The sequence below is a fragment of the Oncorhynchus nerka genome, linkage group LG6 (genome assembly GCF_034236695.1).
Source record: "Oncorhynchus nerka isolate Pitt River linkage group LG6, Oner_Uvic_2.0, whole genome shotgun sequence".
NCBI classification, from domain to species: Eukaryota; Metazoa; Chordata; class Actinopteri; order Salmoniformes; family Salmonidae; genus Oncorhynchus; species Oncorhynchus nerka.
The window spans coordinates 89,990,796-90,003,552 of record NC_088401.1 but is presented as its reverse complement, the minus strand read 5'-3'; positions in this window follow the sequence as shown (position 1 = coordinate 90,003,552).

Here is a 12,757-nt window from a genome sequence, read left to right as displayed (position 1 = left end):
GTAGAACATCAGCCAGTAGAACAGTAGTAACATCAGCCAGTAGAACAGTAGTAACATCAGCCAGTAGAACAGTAGTAACATCAGCCAGTAGATAGTAGAACATCAGCCAGTAGAACAGTAGTAACATCAGCCAGTAGATAGTAGAACAGTAGAACATCAGCCAGTAGAACAGTAGAACATCAGCCAGTAGAACAGTAGTAACATCAGCCAGTAGATAGTAGAACAGTAGTAACAACAGCCAGTAGAACAGTAGTAACATCAGCCAGTAGATAGTAGAACAGTAGAACATCAGCCAGTAGAACAGTAGAACATCAGCCAGTAGAATAGTAGGACCATCAGCCAGTAGAACAGTAGTAACATCAGCCAGTAGATAGTAGAACAGTAGAACATCAGCCAGTAGAACAGTAGAACATCAGCCAGTAGAACAGTAGTAACATCAGCCAGTAGATAGTAGAACAGTAGTAACATCAGCCAGTAGAACAGTAGTAACATCAGCCAGTAGAACAGTAGAACATCAGCCAGTAGAACAGTAGTTACATCAGCCAGTAGATAGTAGAACATCAGCCAGTAGAACAGTAGTAACATCAGCCAGTAGAACAGTAGTAACATCAGCCAGTAGAACATCAGCCAGTAGATAGTAGAACAGTAGTAACATCAGCCAGTATAACAGTAGTAACATCAGCCAGTAGAACATTAGTAACATCAGCCAGTAGAACAGTAGAACAGTAGTAACATCAGCCAGTAGAACAGTAGTAACATCAGCCAGTAGAACAGTAGTAACATCAGCCAGTAGATAGTAGAACATCAGCCAGTAGAACAGTAGTAACATCAGCCAGTAGAACAGTAGTAACATCAGCCAGTAGAACAGTAGTAACATCAGCCAGTAGATAGTAGAACATCAGCCAGTAGAACAGTAGTAACATCAGCCAGTAGAACAGTAGAACAGTAGTAACATCAGCCAGTAGAACAGTAGAACATCAGCCAGTAGATAGTAGAACATCAGCCTGTAGAACAGTAGTAACATCAGCCAGTAGAACAGTAGTAACATCAGCCAGTAGAACAGTAGTAACATCAGCCAGTAGATAGTAGAACAGTAGAACAGTAGTAACATCAGCCAGTAGAACATCAGCCAGTAGAACAGTAGTAACATCAGCCAGTAGAACAGTAGAACATCAGCCAGTAGAACAGTAGTAACATCAGCCAGTAGAACAGTAGTAACATCAGCCAGTAGAACAGTAGAACAGTAGTAACATCAGCCAGTAGATAGTAGAACAGTAGTAACATCAGCCAGTAGAACAGTAGAACATCAGCCAGTAGAACAGTAGAACATCAGCCAGTAGAACAGTAGTAACATCAGCCAGTAGAACAGTAGTAACATCAGCCAGTAGATAGGAGAACATCAGCCAGTAGAACAGTAGAACATCAGCCAGTAGAACAGTAGAACAGTAGAACATCAGCCAGTAGAACAGTAGAACATCAGGCAGTAGATATTAGAACAGTAGTAACATCAGCCAGTAGAACAGTAGAACATCAGCCAGTAGAACAGTAGTAACATCAGCCAGTAGAACAGTAGTACAATCAGCCAGTAGAACAGTAGTAACATCAGCCAGTAGATAGTAGAACATCAGCCAGTAGAACAGTAGTAACATCAGCCAGTAGATAGTAGAACAGTAGAACATCAGCCAGTAGAACAGTAGAACATCGGCCAGTAGAACAGTAGTAACATCAGCCAGTAGATAGTAGAACAGTAGTAACAACAGCCAGTAGAACAGTAGTAACATCAGCCAGTAGATAGTAGAACATCAGCCAGTAGAACAGTAGAACATCAGCCAGTAGAACAGTAGAACATCAGCCAGTAGAATAGTAGGACCATCAGCCAGTAGAACAGTAGTAACATCAGCCAGTAGATAGTAGAACAGTAGAACATCAGCCAGTAGAACAGTAGAACATCAGCCAGTAGAACAGTAGTAACATCAGCCAGTAGATAGTAGAACAGTAGTAACATCAGCCAGTAGAACAGTAGTAACATCAGCCAGTAGAACAGTAGAACAGTAGAACATCAGCCAGTAGACAGTAGAACAACATCAGCCAGTAGAACAGTAGAACATCAGCCAGTAGAACAGTAGTAACATCAGCCAGTAGAACAGTAGTAACATCAGCCAGTAGAACAGTAGAACATCAGCCAGTAGAACAGTAGTAACATCAGCCAGTAGAATAGTAGTAACATCAGCCAGTAGAACAGTAGTAACATCAGCCAGTAGAACAGTAGAAACATCAGCCAGTAGAACAGTAGTAACATCAGCCAGTAGAACAGTAGAACAGTAGAACATCAGCCAGTAGAACAGTAGAACATTAGCCAGTAGATAGTAGAACAGTAGTAACATCAGCCAGTAGAACAGTAGAACATCAGCCAGTAGAACAGTAGTAACATCAGCCAGTAGAACAGTAGTAACATCAGCCAGTAGATAGTAGAACATCAGCCAGTAGAACAGTAACATCAGCCAGTAGATAGTAGAACATCAGCCAGTAGAACAGTAGTAACATCAGCCAGTAGATATTAGAACAGTAAAACATCAGCCAGTAGAACAGTAGAACATCAGCCAGTAGAACAGTAGTAACATCAGCCAGTAGATAGTAACATCAGCCAGTAGAACAGTAGCCAGTAGATAGTAACATCAGCCAGTAGAAGTAGAACAGTAGAACATCAGTCAGCCAGTAGAATAGTAGGACCATCAGCCAGTAGAACAGTAGTAACATCAGCCAGTAGAACAGTAGAACATCAGCCAGTAGAACAGTAGAACATCAGAATCAGCCAGTAGAACAGTAGAACAGTAACATCAGCCAGTCAGCCAGTAGAACAGTAGTAACATCAGCCAGTAGAACAGAAGTAGTAACATCAGCCAGTAACAGAACAGTAGAACAGATAGAACATCAGCCAGTAGAACAGTAGATAGTAGAACATCAGCCAACATCAGTAGAACAGTAGTAACATCAGCCAGTAGAACAGTAGTAACATCAGCCAGTAGAACAGTAGAACATCAGCCAGTAGATAGTAGAACAGTAGTAACATCAGCCAGTATAACAGTAGTAACATCAGCCAGTAGAACAGTAGTAACATCAGGCAGTAGATAGTAGAACAGTAGAACATCAGCCAGTAGAACAGTAGAACATCAGCCAGTAGAACAGTAGAACATCAGCCAGTAGAACAGTAGAACATCAGCCAGTAGATAGTAGAACATCAGCCAGTAGAACAGTAGTAACATCAGCCAGTAGAACAGTAGTAACATCAACCAGTAGAACAGTAGAACATCAGCCAGTAGATAGTAGAACAGTCAGCCAGTATAACAGTAGTAACATCAGCCAGTAGAACAGTAGTAACATCAGCCAGTAGAACATCAGCCAGTAGAGTAACATCAGCCAGCCAGTAGAACAGTAGTAACATCAGCCAGTAGAACAGTAGAACATCAGCCAGTAGAACAGTAGTAACATCAGCCAGTAGATAGTAGAACAGTAGTAACATCAGCCAGTAGAACAGTAGTAACATCAGCCAGTAGAACAGTAGTAACATCAGCCAGTAGATAGTAGAACATCAGCCAGTAGAACAGTAGTAACATCAGCCAGTAGAACAGTAGAACAGTAGTAACATCAGCCAGTAGTAGTAACATCAGCCAGTAGAACAGTAGTAACATCAGCCAGTAGAACAGTAGTAACATCAGCAGCCAGTAGAAACAGTAGAACATCAGCCAGTAGAACAGTAGAACATCAGCCAGTAGAGTAGTAACATCAGCCAGTAGAACAGTAGTAACATCAGCCAGTAGAACAGTAGAACATCAGCCAGTAGAACAGTAGTAACATCAGCCAGTAGAACAGTAGAACATCAGCCAGTAGAACAGTAGAACATCAGCCAGTAGAACAGTAGTAACATCAGCCAGTAGAACAGTAGTAACATCAGCCAGTAGAACAGTAGAACAGTAGTAACATCAGCCAGTAGATAGTAGAACATCAGCCAGTAGAACAGTAGTAACATCAGCCAGTAGAACAGTAGTAACATCAGCCAGTAGAACAGTAGTAACATCAGCCAGTAGAACAGTAGTAACATCAGCCAGTAGATAGTAGAACAGTAGTAACATCAGCCAGTAGAACAGTAGTAACATCAGCCAGTAGAACAGTAGTAACATCAGCCAGTAGAACAGTAGTAACATCAGCCAGTAGATATAGAACAGTAGTAACATCAGCCAGTAGAACAGTAGAACATCAGCCAGTAGAACAGTAGTAACATCAGCCAGTAGAACAGTAGTAACATCAGCCAGTAGAACAGTAGTAACATCAGCCAGTAGAACAGTAGAACATCAGCCAGTAGAACAGTAGTAACATCAGCCAGTAGAACAGTAGAACATCAGCCAGTAGAACAGTAGTAACATCAGCCAGTAGATAGTAGAACATCAGTAGAACAGCATCAGTAGAACAGTAGTAACATCAGCCAGTAGAACAGTAGTAACATCAGCCAGTAGATAGTAGACATAGAAACATCAGCCAGTAGAACAGTAGAACATCAGCCAGTAGAACAGTAGTAACATCAGCCAGTAGAACAGTAGTAACATCAGCCAGTAGAACAGTAGTAACATCAGCCAGTAGAAGTAGAACAGTAGTAACATCAGCCAGTAGAACAGTAGTAACATCAGCCAGTAGAAGTAGAACAGTAGTAACATCAGCCAGTAGATAGTAGAACAGTAGAACATCAGCCAGTAGAGTAACATCAGCCAGTAGAACAGTAGTAACATCAGCCAGTAGAACAGTAGAACATCAGCCAGTAGAACAGTAGTAACATCAGCCAGTAGAACAGTAGTAACATCAGCCAGTAGAACAGTAGAACAGTAACATCAGCCAGTAGAACAGTAGTAACATCAGCCAGTAGAACAGTAGTAACATCAGCCAGTAGAACAGTAGTAACATCAGCCAGTAGAACAGTAGAACATCAGCCAGTAGAACAGTAGTAACATCAGCCAGTAGAACAGTAGTAACATCAGCCAGTAGAACAGTAGTAACATCAGCCAGTAGAACAGTAGTAGAACAGTAGTAACATCAGCCAGTAGAACAGTAGTAACATCAGCCAGTAGAACAGTAGTAACATCAGCCAGTAGATAGTAGAACAGTAACATCAGCCAGTAGAACAGTAGTAACATCAGTAGAACAGTAGTAACATCAGCCAGTAGAACAGTAGTAACATCAGCCAGTAGATAGTAGAACAGTAGAACATCAGCCAGTAGAACAGTAGTAACATCAGCCAGTAGAACAGTAGTAACATCAGCCAGTAGAACAGTAGAACAGTAGTAACATCAGCCAGTAGAACAGTAGAACATCAGCCAGTAGAACAGTAGTAACATCAGCCAGTAGATAGTAGAACATCAGCCAGTAGAACAGTAGTAACATCAGCCAGTAGAACAGTAGAACATCAGTAGAACAGTAGTAACATCAGCCAGTAGATAACAGAACAGTAGTAACATCAGCCAGTAGAACAGTAGAACATCAGCCAGTAGAACAGTAGTAACATCAGCCAGTAGAACAGTAGTAACATCAGCCAGTAGAACAGTAGTAACATCAGCCAGTAGAACAGTAGTAACATCAGCCAGTAGAACAGTAGAACATCAGCCAGTAGAACAGTAGTAACATCAGCCAGTAGAACAGTAGTAACATCAGCCAGTAGAACAGTAGAACATCAGCCAGTAGAACAGTAGTAACATCAGCCAGTAGAACAGTAGTAACATCAGCCAGTAGATAGTAGAACATCAGCCAGTAGAAGTAGAACAGTAGAACAGTAAACATCAGCCAGTAGTAGAACAGTAGTAACATCAGCCAGTAGAACAGTAGTAACATCAGCCAGTAGAACAGTAGAGAACAGTAGTAACATCAGCCAGTAGAACAGTAGTAACATCAGCCAGTAGAACAGTAGTAACATCAGCCAGTAGAACAGTAGTAACATCAGCCAGTAGAACAGTAGTAACATCAGCCAGTAGAACAGTAGTAACATCAGCCAGTAGAACAGTAGTAACATCAGCCAGTAGAACAGTAGTAACATCAGCCAGTAGATAGTAACATCAGCCAGTAGAACAGTAGTAACATCAGCCAGTAGAACAGTAGTAACATCAGCCAGTAGATAGTAGAACAGTAGTAACATCAGCCAGTAGAACAGTAGAACATCAGCCAGTAGAACAGTAGTAACATCAGCCAGTAGAACAGTAGTAACATCAGCCAGTAGATATAGAACAGTAGTAACATCAGCCAGTAGACAGTAACATCAGCCAGTAGAACAGTAGTAACATCAGCCAGTAGAACAGTAGTAACATCAGCCAGTAGAACAGTAGTAACATCAGCCAGTAGAAGTAGAACATCAGTAGAACAGTAGTAACATCAGCCAGTAGAACAGTAGAACATCAGCCAGTAGAACAGTAGTCGGCCAGTAACAGTAGTAACATCAGCCAGTAGATAGTAGAACAGTAGTAACATCAGCCAGTAGAACAGTAGTAACATCAGCCAGTAGATAGTAGAACATCAGCCAGTAGAACAGTAGTAACATCAGCCAGTAGAACAGTAGAACATCAGCCAGTAGAACAGTAGTAACATCAGCCAGTAGAACAGTAGTAACATCAGCCAGTAGAACAGAAGTAACATCAGCCAGTAGAACAGTAGAACATCAGATAGTAGAACAGTAGTAACATCAGCCAGTAGAACAGTAGAACATCAGCCAGTAGAACAGTAGAACATCAGCCAGTAGAACAGTAGTAACATCAGCCAGTAGAACAGTAGTAACATCAGCCAGTAGATAGGAGAACATCAGCCAGTAGAACAGTAGTAACATCAGCCAGTAGAACAGTAGAACATCAGCCAGTAGAACAGTAGTAACATCAGGCAGTAGAACATTAGTAGTAACATCAGCCAGTAGAACAGTAGAACATCAGCCAGTAGAACAGTAGTAACATCAGCCAGTAGAACAGTAGTAACATCAGCCAGTAGAACAGTAGTAACATCAGCCAGTAGAACAGTAGAACATCAGCCAGTAGAACAGTAGTAACATCAGCCAGTAGAACAGTAGAACATCAGCCAGTAGAACAGCCAGTAGAACAGTAGTAACATCAGCCAGTAGAACAGTAGTAACATCAGCCAGTAGATAGTAGAACAGTAGTAGACAGTAGCCAGTAGAACAGTAGTAACATCAGCCAGTAGAACAGTAGAACATCAGCCAGTAGAACAGTAGTAACATCAGCCAGTAGAACAGTAGAACAGTAGAACAGTAGCCAGTAGAACAGTAGTAACATCAGCCAGTAGAACAGTAGTAACATCAGCCAGTAGATAGTAGAACAGTAGAACATCAGCCAGTAGAACAGTAGAACATCAGCCAGTAGAACAGTAGTAACATCAGCCAGTAGAACAGTAGAACAGTAGATAGTAGAACAGTAGTAACATCAGCCAGTAGAACAGTAGAACATCAGCCAGTAGAACAGTAGTAACATCAGCCAGTAGAACAGTAGTAACATCAGCCAGTAGAACAGTAGTAACATCAGCCAGTAGAACAGTAGTAACATCAGCCAGTAGAACAGTAGAACATCAGCCAGTAGAACAGTAGAACATCAGCCAGTAGAATAGTAGAACATCAGCCAGTAGAACAGTAGTAACATCAGCCAGTAGAACAGTAGAACATCAGCCAGTAGAACAGTAGAACAGTAAACATCAGCCAGTAGAACAGTAGAACAGTAACATCAGCCAGTAGAACAGTAGTAACATCAGCCAGTAGATAGTAGAACAGTAGTAACATCAGCCAGTAGAACAGTAGTAACATCAGCCAGTAGAACAGTAGTAACATCAGCCAGTAGAACAGTAGTAACATCAGCCAGTAGAACAGTAGAACATCAGCCAGTAGAACAGTAGTAACATCAGCCAGTAGAACAGTAGTAACATCAGCCAGTAGAACAGTAGAACAGTAGTAACATCAGCCAGTAGATATTAGAACAGTAAAACATCAGCCAGTAGAACAGTAGAACATCAGCCAGTAGAACAGTAGTAACATCAGCCAGTAGATAGTAGAACAGTAGTAACAACAGCCAGTAGAACAGTAGTAACATCAGCCAGTAGATAGTAGAACATCAGCCAGTAGATAGTAGAACAGTAGAACATCAGCCAGTAGAACAGTAGAACATCAGCCAGTAGAATAGTAGGACCATCAGCCAGTAGAACAGTAGTAACATCAGCCAGTAGATAGTAGAACAGTAGAACATCAGCCAGTAGAACAGTAGAAACAGTAGTAACATCAGCCAGTAGAACAGTAGTAACATCAGCCAGTAGATAGTAGAACAGTAGTAACATCAGCCAGTAGAACAGTAGTAACATCAGCCAGTAGAACAGTAGTAACATCAGCCAGTAGAACAGTAGAACATCAGCCAGTAGAACAGTAGTAACATCAGCCAGTAGAACAGTAGAACATCAGCCAGTAGAACAGTAGTAACATCAGCCAGTAGAACAGTAGAACATCAGCCAGTAGAACAGTAGTAACATCAGCCAGTAGAACAGTAGAACAGTAGTAACAGTCAGCCAGTAGTAACATCAGCCAGTAGAACAGTAACATCAGCCAGTAGAACAGTAGTAACATCAGGTAGTAGTAGAAACAGTAGAACATCAGCCAGTAGAACAGTAGTAACATCAGCCAGTAGAACAGTAGTAACATCAGCCAGTAGATAGTAGAACATCAGCTAGTAGAACAGTAGTAACATCAGCCAGTAGATAGTAGAACATCAGCCAGTAGAACAGTAGTAACATCAGCCAGTAGAACAGTAGTAACATCAGCCAGTAGAACAGTAGAACATCAGCCAGTAGAACAGTAGTAACATCAGCCAGTAGAACAGTAGTAACATCAGCCAGTAGAACAGTAGTAACATCAGCCAGTAGATAGTAGAACATCAGCCAGTAGAACAGTAGCCAGTAACATCAGCCAGTAGAACAGTAGTAACATCAGCCAGTAGAACAGTAGTAACATCAGCCAGTAGAACAGTAGTAACATCAGCCAGTAGATAGTAGAACAGTAGTAACATCAGCCAGTAGAACAGTAGTAACATCAGCCAGTAGAACAGTAGTAACATCAGCCAGTAGAACAGAACATCAGCTAGTAGAACAGTAGTAACATCAGCCAGTAGAACAGTAGTAACATCAGCCAGTAGAACAGTAGAACAGTAGTAACATCAGCCAGTAGATAGTAGAACATCAGCCAGTAGAACAGTAGAACATCAGCCAGTAGAACAGTAGAACAGCCAGTAGAACAGTAGTAACATCAGCCAGTAGAACAGTAGTAACATCAGCCAGTAGAACAGTAGTAACATCAGCCAGTAGAACAGTAGTAACATCAGCCAGTAGAACAGTAGAACATCAGCCAGTAGAATAGTAGTAACATCAGCCAGTAGAACAGTAGTAACATCAGCCAGTAGAACAGTAGAACATCAGCCAGTAGAACAGTAGTAACATCAGCCAGTAGAACAGTAGAACAGTAACATCAGCCAGTAGAACAGTAGAACATCAGCCAGTAGAACAGTAGTAACATCAGCCAGTAGAACAGTAGAACATCAGCCAGTAGATAGTAGAACATCAGCCAGTAGAACAGTAGTAACATCAGCCAGTAGAACAGTAGAACATCAGCCAGTAGAACAGTAGTAACATCAGCCAGTAGAACAGTAGAACAGTAACATCAGCCAGTAGATAGTAGAACAGTAGAACATCAGCCAGTAGAACAGTAGTAACATCAGCCAGTAGAACATCAGCCAGTAGAACAGTAAACATCAGCCAGTAGAACAGTAGTAACATCAGCCAGTCAGCCAGTAGAACAGTAGAACATCAGCCAGTAGAACAGTAGTAACATCAGCCAGTAGAACAGTAGAACATCAGCCAGTAGAACAGTAGTAACATCAGCCAGTAGATATTAGAACAGTAGTAACATCAGCCAGTAGAACAGTAGAACATCAGCCAGTAGAACAGTAGTAACATCAGCCAGTAGAACAGTAGTAACATCAGCCAGTAGAACAGTAGAACAGTAGAACATCCAGCCAGTAGATAGTAGAACATCAGCCAGTAGATAGAACAGTAGTAACATCAGCCAGTAGATAGTAGAAACAGTAGTAACATCAGCCAGTAGAACAGTAGTAACATCAGCCAGTAGAACAGTAGTAACATCAGCCAGTAGATAGTAGAACAGTAGAACATCAGCCAGTAGAACAGTAGAACATCAGCCAGTAGAACAGTAGATAAGAACATCAGCCAGTAGAACAGTAGAACATCAGCCAGTAGAACAGTAGAACATCAGCCAGTAGAACAGTAGTAACATCAGCCAGTAGAACAGTAGTAACATCAGCCAGTAGATAGTAGAACAGTAGTAACATCAGCCAGTAGAACAGTAGAACAGTAACATCAGCCAGTAGAACAGTAGTAACATCAGCCAGTAGAACAGTAGTAACATCAGCCAGTAGATAAGAACATCAGCCAGTAGAACAGTAGTAACATCAGCCAGTAGAACAGTAGTAACATCAGCCAGTAGAACAGTAGTAACATCAGCCAGTAGAACAGTAGTAACATCAGCCAGTAGATAGTAGAACATCAGTAGAACAACAGTAGAACATCAGCCAGTAGAACAGTAGAACATCAGCCACATCAGCCAGTAGAACAGTAGAACATCAGCAGTAGATAGTAGAACAGTAGTAACATCAGCCAGTAGAACAGTAGAACATCAGCCAGTAGATAGTAGTAACATCAGCCAGTAGAAGTAGAACAGTAGTAACATCAGCCAGTAGAACAGTAGTAACATCAGCCAGTAGAACAGTAGTAACATCAGCCAGTAGAACAGTAGAACATCAGCCAGTAGAACGACAGTAGTAACATCAGCCAGTAGAACAGTAGTAACATCAGCCAGTAGAACAGTAGAACAACATCAGCCAGTAGAACAGTAGAACATCAGCCAGTAGAACAGTAGTAACATCAGCCAGTAGAACAGTAGTAACATCAATAGATAGAACAGTAGAACATCAGCCAGTAGAACAGTAGTAACATCAGCCAGTAGAACAGTAGAACATCAGCCAGTAGAACAGTAGTAACATCAGCCAGTAGAACAGTAGAACATCAGCCAGTAGAACAGTAGTAACATCAGCCAGTAGAACAGTAGTAACATCAGCCAGTAGAACAGTAGTAACATCAGCCAGTAGAACAGTAGTAACATCAGCCAGTAGAACAGTAGAACATCAGCCAGTAGAACAGTAGTAACATCAGCCAGTAGAACAGTAGTAACATCAGCCAGTAGAACAGTAGAACATCAGCCAGTAGAACAGTAGTAACATCAGCCAGTAGAACAGTAGTAACATCAGCCAGTAGAACAGTAGTAACATCAGCCAGTAGAACAGTAGAACATCAGCCAGTAGAACAGTAGTAACATCAGCCAGTAGAACAGTAGTAACATCAGCCAGTAGAACAGTAGAACAGTAGTAACATCAGTAGATAGTAGAACATCAGCCAGTAGAACAGTAGTAACATCAGCCAGTAGAACAGTAGTAACATCAGCCAGTAGAACAGTAGTAACATCCGTAACATAGCCAGTAGAACAGTAGTAACATCAGCCAGTAGAACAGTAGTAACATCAGCCAGTAGAACATCAGTAGAACATCAGCCAGTAGATAGTAGAACATCAGCCAGTAGAACAGTAGTAACATCAGCCAGTAGATAGTAGAACAGCCAGTAGATAGAAACATCAGCCAGTAGAACAGTAGTAACATCAGCCAGTAGAACAGTAGAACATCAGCCAGTAGAACAGTAGAACATCAGCCAGTAGAACAGTAGTAACATCAGCCAGTAGAACAGTAGTAGAACAGTAGTAACCAGTAGAACAGTAGTAACATCAGCCAGTAGAACAGTAGTAACATCAGCCAGTAGATAGTAGAACATCAGCCAGTAGAACAGTAGCCAGTAGAACAGTAGTAACATCAGCCAGTAGAACAGTAGTAACATCAGCCAGTAGATACAGAACAGTAACATCAGCCAGTAGAACAGTAGAACATCAGCCAGTAGAACAGTAGAACATCAGCCAGTAGAACAGTAGTAACATCAGCCAGTAGAACAGTAGTAACATCAGATAGTAGAACAGTAGAACAGCCAGTAGAACAGTAGTAACATCAGCCATCAGCCAGTAGAACAGTAGAACATCAGCCAGTAGAACAGTAGTAACATCAGCCAGTAGAACAGTAGAACATCAGCCAGTAGAACAGTAGTAACATCAGCCAGTAGATAGTAGAACATAGCATCAGCCAGTAGAACAGTAGTAACATCAGCCAGTAGAACAGTAGTAACATCAGCCAGTAGATAGTAGAACAGTAGTAACATCAGCCAGTAGAACAGTAGTAACATCAGCCAGTAGAACAGTAGTAACATCAGCCAGTAGAACAGTAGAACATCAGCCAGTAGATAGTAGAACAGTAGCCAGTAGAACAGTAACATCAGCCAGTAGAACAGTAGTAACATCAGCCAGTAGAACAGTAGTAACATCAGCCAGTAGAACAGTAGTAACATCAGCCAGTAGAACAGTAGAACATCAGCCAGTAGAACAGTAGTAACATCAGCCAGTAGAACAGTAGAACAGTAGTAACATCAGCCAGTAGAACAGTAGCCAGTAACAGTAGTAACATCAGCCAGTAGAACAGTAGTAACATCAACCAGTAGAACAGTAGAACATCAGCCAGTA